This window comes from Physella acuta, unplaced genomic scaffold (genome assembly GCF_028476545.2).
Source record: "Physella acuta isolate Inbredline_101_S28 unplaced genomic scaffold, ASM2847654v3 ptg000249l, whole genome shotgun sequence".
Lineage (NCBI taxonomy): Eukaryota > Metazoa > Mollusca > Gastropoda > Physidae > Physella > Physella acuta.
This window is the reverse complement of record NW_026731768.1, coordinates 177806-183805: the sequence shown is the minus strand read 5'-3', so window position 1 is coordinate 183805 and position 6000 is coordinate 177806. Positions and strand designations below refer to the sequence as shown.

General features: G+C 33.7%; 1 protein-coding gene across 5 annotated transcripts in view; it reads left to right on the top strand.

The window, feature by feature from the left end:
- Positions 1–1071: 1071 nt before the first annotated feature.
- LOC131938574 (alanyl-tRNA editing protein Aarsd1) overlaps positions 1072–6000 on the top strand; it is a 42775-nt gene continuing 37846 nt past the window's right edge. The window contains exon 1 of one of the 5 annotated variants that reach the window (XM_059296667.1): positions 1072–1172. The gene's annotated coding sequence lies outside the window, so the exon portion shown is untranslated. Of the gene's footprint in view, positions 1251–6000 lie in introns of all 5 variants that reach the window. The other 4 variants (XM_059296665.1, XM_059296668.1, XM_059296666.1 and 1 more) reach the window with 4 other exon arrangements.

Sequence of the window (6000 nt, the reverse complement as noted above, 5' to 3'; positions counted from 1 at the left end):
TGTGCATTCAGTTATGTGAAGACTAGTGAGGACTGTTGGGGGTCAGTTGATTCAGACTATTATTGTGAAGCATTCCTTTTGATTCATTATATTATTGTGAAGCATTTCTTTGATTCATGTAATAAAAGGATCAATAGCGAACCTGCATCTTCGAGTATCTATACTGTGGTCGATGTTGTGTAGAATGAGTGGTTAGACTCGGTAACATTTGGCGTTGTCGAGCAGAACTCGTTAACATTTGGCACTACAGGCAAATAGTCTCGTTACATATATATATATATATATATATATATATATATATATATATATATATATATATATATATATATATATATATATATATATATATATATATATATATATATCAGTGGCGTTGCGTGGTCGGGTGTCACCCGGTGCGGCACTTAATGGTGTCACCCTCCCCCCAGAGGCATAGAGACCCTTCCCAGGGACAAACTTTCAAATTTTCGATTTCCCCCCCCCCCCTCAAACTTTCGATTTGCACCCCCCCCCCCCCTCAAGTTTTCGATTTGCACCCCCCCCCCCCCAAACTTTCGATTTGCACCCCCCCCCCCTCTCGAGTTTTTCTCTATATATTTTGCTATTTTTTGCCTTGGTGTCACCCCCCCCCTAAATGGTGTCACCTGGTGCGGTCCGCACCCCGCCCCCCCCCCTCGCTACGCCCCTGATATATATATATATATATATATGTATATGTATATATATATATATATATATATATATATATATATATATATATATATATAGGCCTATATGAAAGTTTTGAACCCCCCATGAGACGATCCTGGCTACGCCACTGTATATTATATAGATCTAAGTCTAATTGAAGAGGGGTGCATAATTGTTAATTCGTCCTGGGTACCGAAATTCATCGCTGCGCTTTTGTGTATAGTTTATATAATATAATCAAGTTATATTTTATATTCATAATGGCGATTTCACATTTTTGCCATCCCCCCTCCATTGATAGCGCCCTAGGAGACTGCCTAGGGCGCCGGCCCTGAATACATTTTCATGTGAATGGAAATTAGGCCTAAAACTAAAGGGATATTACTCTAAATAAAACTTTTAAAGATGGCCGTTGTTTCTAATATTTAAAAAAGATAGGCCTATTAGTACTATTACTAGTATTACTAATAGTATTAGCCTAGGTATTACTGTATTATTAGAATATTAGGCTACTCAGAAAAGCAAATTTTGGAATTCGAACACCGTTCTCGTTGTTAAAAGTTTGTTTCAGAATATTGGTATTTGATATCATTAACGGCGGTGATTTATTATTTATTTATTAGTATCTTAGAATACTTAGATTCTTAGAGAATAGAATTGAATAGATTATTTGGTAATCTATCGTTTTAGGACTTAGATCTAGGTACGTAAAATCGCCCGCGACTTGCAATGTGAAAAACAGGTGACTCCTTAAATTTTAATAATTATTTCACATTTTGAGGAGGATTTATGTTTTTTTAAAATACAAACATGTTTCCTTGTGTCATTTATTGACATTTATGTACCTGTTAAACAATTGAATTGAAGCTTTTCCGTAATAAATGAAGACTAGCGATGTTTCCAACAGATGCAACCATGCTCATTTACTATAGCCATATAGCAGCCATCTTGTTTAAGTTTTATTTTTATAAGCTTATAGCGCGAAATTCAGAGGGAAGCCACTCTATTTTACAAATGGCTGCTGTTTATATCTAGCAAATCTTCCTCACAGACACTGCTGTTTAAACTAGGTTAAAGTTAATTTCTAGCCTATATCGATATATAGGTACGTAAAATCACCAGCGACTAGATCTAGATATCTAGATCTAGATCTAGATCTAGATCTAGTAAGCCTAACTACTAAGATCTAGATCTAGTAATGTCCGAAAAAGTTACCTCATTGTCAAGGCTTTTTAATAGAAGTATAGGATGATTAATATTTAGTTAACTACCAGTAACCTAACACTCCTTTTTTAAAGAAGATTCCATTTTCAGACACCGGTGTAAACATTCTCCCGCAGTGGATATATAATTTATATTAGGCGCCTATATATTAATATATATTGAATATTGAATTGTGATATATTTGTGTCAAATATTATAAAATAGATAAATGAATAATAATAAACCTAAATTCTAAATCAATGGCAAAAAATAATAAATACTAAGTGACTACTCGGAAGAAGATTTTTCTCCCCAACGTCTCCAATTAGTCGGCAAAAGATAGCTCTGTGCATGCGCAGTGACCTATGGCTAGGGTTAGAATTAGGGTTAGGGATAGGATTAGGGTTAGGGATAGGGTTAGGGATAGGATTAGGGTAGGTGTTAGGGTTCTGCTGTTGTAAACATACTCATGTGCAGTGCCAATGAAAACGTCGCCGCGATGGCAAGTCGTAGTTTCTCTCCATTGCGCATATGTATCTTTTTCCGGCTAGCATCGGCCTAATAAATATCTCAAAATCATCAATATGAATATTTTATATAGGCCAGAAATTAACTTTAAACACTAAACAGCATTTAGTGTTTGCGAGCAAGATTTGCTATATAAAGTATATTATAAACAGCAGTCACTTGTAAAATAGAGTGGTTTCCCCTAATACTCGCGCTATCGGTTTACAAAAAAAACTTAAACAAGATGGCTGTTATAGAAATCTAGTAAATGATACTAAATGAGCTTGGTTGCATCTGTTGTGTTAGAAACATCGCTAGTCGATATTTAAGGAGTCACCTGTTTTTCACATTACTAGTCGCAGGCGATTTTACGTACCTAAAACTATAGATTACCCTTACTTCTTACTATTCTAGAAAAGAATCTGGATGATTTTATTATTATTTTCTTTTGACTTTTAGGTACCGATGTCCAATAATAGATCTAGTATTAATAGTAGACATTTCCATAAAATAGGTGTGTTGGGTTGCTAGTAGATCTAGAATCTAGATCTAGCATTGTTACTTTGTAATCTTGACTAATTTTATGGTTAGAAATTCTTCAAATTGGGGTTACTACGGGTTATGTTGGGCAGGGTTAGGGGAGAATATTTACACCGGTGTCTGAAAATAGAATCTTCTTTAAAAAAAGGGTGTTAGTTTACTGGTAGTTAAATAAATAGTAAAATACAGTTAATACACACATGGCATGCTAATGACAATGTCAATGCTAACCCTGTCCCTAACCCCAAACCTGGTCCTACCATACACCTAACCCGACTAACCCTAATTTCTAACCATAAAATTAGTCAAGATTACAATACTACTAACAACCCAACACACCTATTTTATTTAAGAGTCTATTGTCGGGCATAGGTATCTATAATCATCCAAATCCCATTATCGGACACCTGTATAAAAATTCTCCCCATATCTATTCTAGATCTAGTCTAGAGACTATGATGATCTAGATTTAGTAATTTAGTAGTGCACTGGTAATTTATCGTTTTAGGTATGTAAAATTGGCAGAGGCTAGATCTATTAATGTGAAAAAAAGTTGCCTAGGCTTTAATACTTTAATAAAAGTAGATCTATAAGTATAATGTGATATATTACAGATATATTTGTGTAAAATGTTATAAATAACTGAACAATAAACCAAAATTGAAAATAAATGGCTAAATATATATATAAGCCTAAATATATCAATATAGGCCAGAAATTAACTTTAAACAGCAGTGTTTGCGAGCAAGATTTGCTTTATAAACAGCGTCCATCTGTAAATTAGAGTGGTTTCCCCTGACACTGAATCTCTAACTATAAGTTTATAAAAAAATAAATTAAACAAGATGGCTGCTAAAGCAGTTAAAGTAAATAGGAGATCTAAATGAGCTTGGATGCATCTGATTAAAACACGGCTAGTCTTTCTTATTTGTTACTGAAAAGTTTCAATACAAATGTTTAAAAACAGGTACATGAATGAAACTTTGAAACGTTTTTGTAATTTTCAAATTCAAAACATAAATCCTCCTAAAAATGTGAAATAATTACGAAAATTTAATAAGTCCCCTTTTTTTCACATTACTAGTCTCGACAGATTTTACTTACCTAAAACTATAGATACTAAATAATATTTAATAAATAGTTACCAGATCTACTACTAAATTAGTATGTAGATCTAGCATTTGGACGACGGGAGATAATTTTCATACAAAAACCTGCTCAGAGCTCTTGACTGATTTTTCAAATTTTCTTTTTAACACTGTCTCTTATTTAACTTATTAATTTAAAATTAATATGATATTAATTTGCAATAAAAAAACAACCACATTTTAAAAATCTACTGAGGTTATAAAGAAATTGTGATTTAATTTTACAAACACATTTTTAATGAATTTTTTAAAGATTCAGACATTCATCGGCCATGTTGTATAGTCATAGCAAAAATGTACATTTTTAAAAATAAAGCATAGATCTACCACCAAACAGAAACAAGCTTGCACAATTATTAATGAACATTTACAGGAAAGAACCACCCCTGTGTCATTATTTATCATTAGAATTCAAACATATTTTATAAAATTATTTTTATTTCCCACTTGCTTAATTTTTTACACAAAATTTAACAGACTACATTTTAAATAAATTTTAAACATTTCTTCTCTCCAATTAAAGCTAGAAATATAAATTTGGTACCAATGCAATTCTTAATACCTCCTTTAACTAACTCATTTTGGTGGATAAAATACTCAAAAATTTCTTTTTTAAGGCTAGGGTAGACTGCTCTAACTTTGACCGGGTTCTAACTTCGACCGAATTCCGTCTTTGGTCAGAAAATAATTTATTAAAACATAAATAAATGCTATTGGCTAAAAAATATTTATATATTAAGTTGCACAATTGAACTATGGGGGATTTCCCTTTTGTAATGACATGTCCATTTTTAGCCGTTTTCCCGCTCTTTACTCACAAATTTAGGCCCTTTGGCGTCAATGAGTTTTTCGAGTGAAAATATCAAATTTCCATTTTGTCAACTGTTTCTTGCAGTGCTTCACAATGCCAAAAATGTAAGTAAAAATAGTTTTAAACTTTTTTAAACATGAAAAGAGTTTATAATACAGGTTAATCTACATATATGTACTTTTTAAATTTTTATTTAGGGCTCTAAAAATAAAAATAACGAGCCGACCCGCTGCGTATCATACGCCGCTATTTAGTAGTTTTTTTCTACTTTTCAGTAATTTATAATTTGTGAATTCGACAATACCAATGCTGCCACTGAAAATATTTGCTTAAAAACACTAAACCCCCCCCCCCCACGTGAAAGCAGCCTCCTCTTAGTTACCTCCTCTAAGTTTAAAATCGTTTCAAACTAAATTATCTGCCCCTAATAGCAGTCACCAAACCCGTCTCTATGATTGTAAAATGTAAACAGTGTGACCACAGCTCACCAGACAATGTGGGGGTGGGGTGGGGGTGGTAGTGATAGTGATAGAGAGAAAGAGAGGGGACTGCAAGGAGGCGCTTGCAGCTTGTTTTCTAACGGCTCCCAGAAGAGAATTATATATATATAGATTGTGAAAAACATATCGGTCGAAGTTAGAACCATGTAAAAAATGGGATGTTGTAACTTCGACCGATCTATCCAAATGTCCACCTAGCGTAGCATAAAGTATAATTTGACCACTAGGCTAGGCCTATAAGCCTTTTTTAAAAAAAATGTAATTAAAAACAAATGTCTTGTATTTGTTTTATCAACAGGCAAAAAAGCCTTAAGGAAAAAAGGTCATATGCTACATATGAGACTGAAAGCCTTAGTCAAGCTGTAGATGCTGTTAATAAGGGCAAGTCCTACGGAAAGGCAGCTTTACAGTTTGGGGTCCCCAAAACAACCATAATTGACCACGTAAAAGGCCGTATAAAAGAAGGGTCTATGCCAGGCCTAAGCTGTGATATCGATCCAGCTTTAGAAAATGAAATTGTCTTGAGGGTCCTGGAGGCATCGAAGGCGGGGTTTCCTTATACAAAACGCCGCCTTCTAGCAATGATAAGAAACCTTACGAA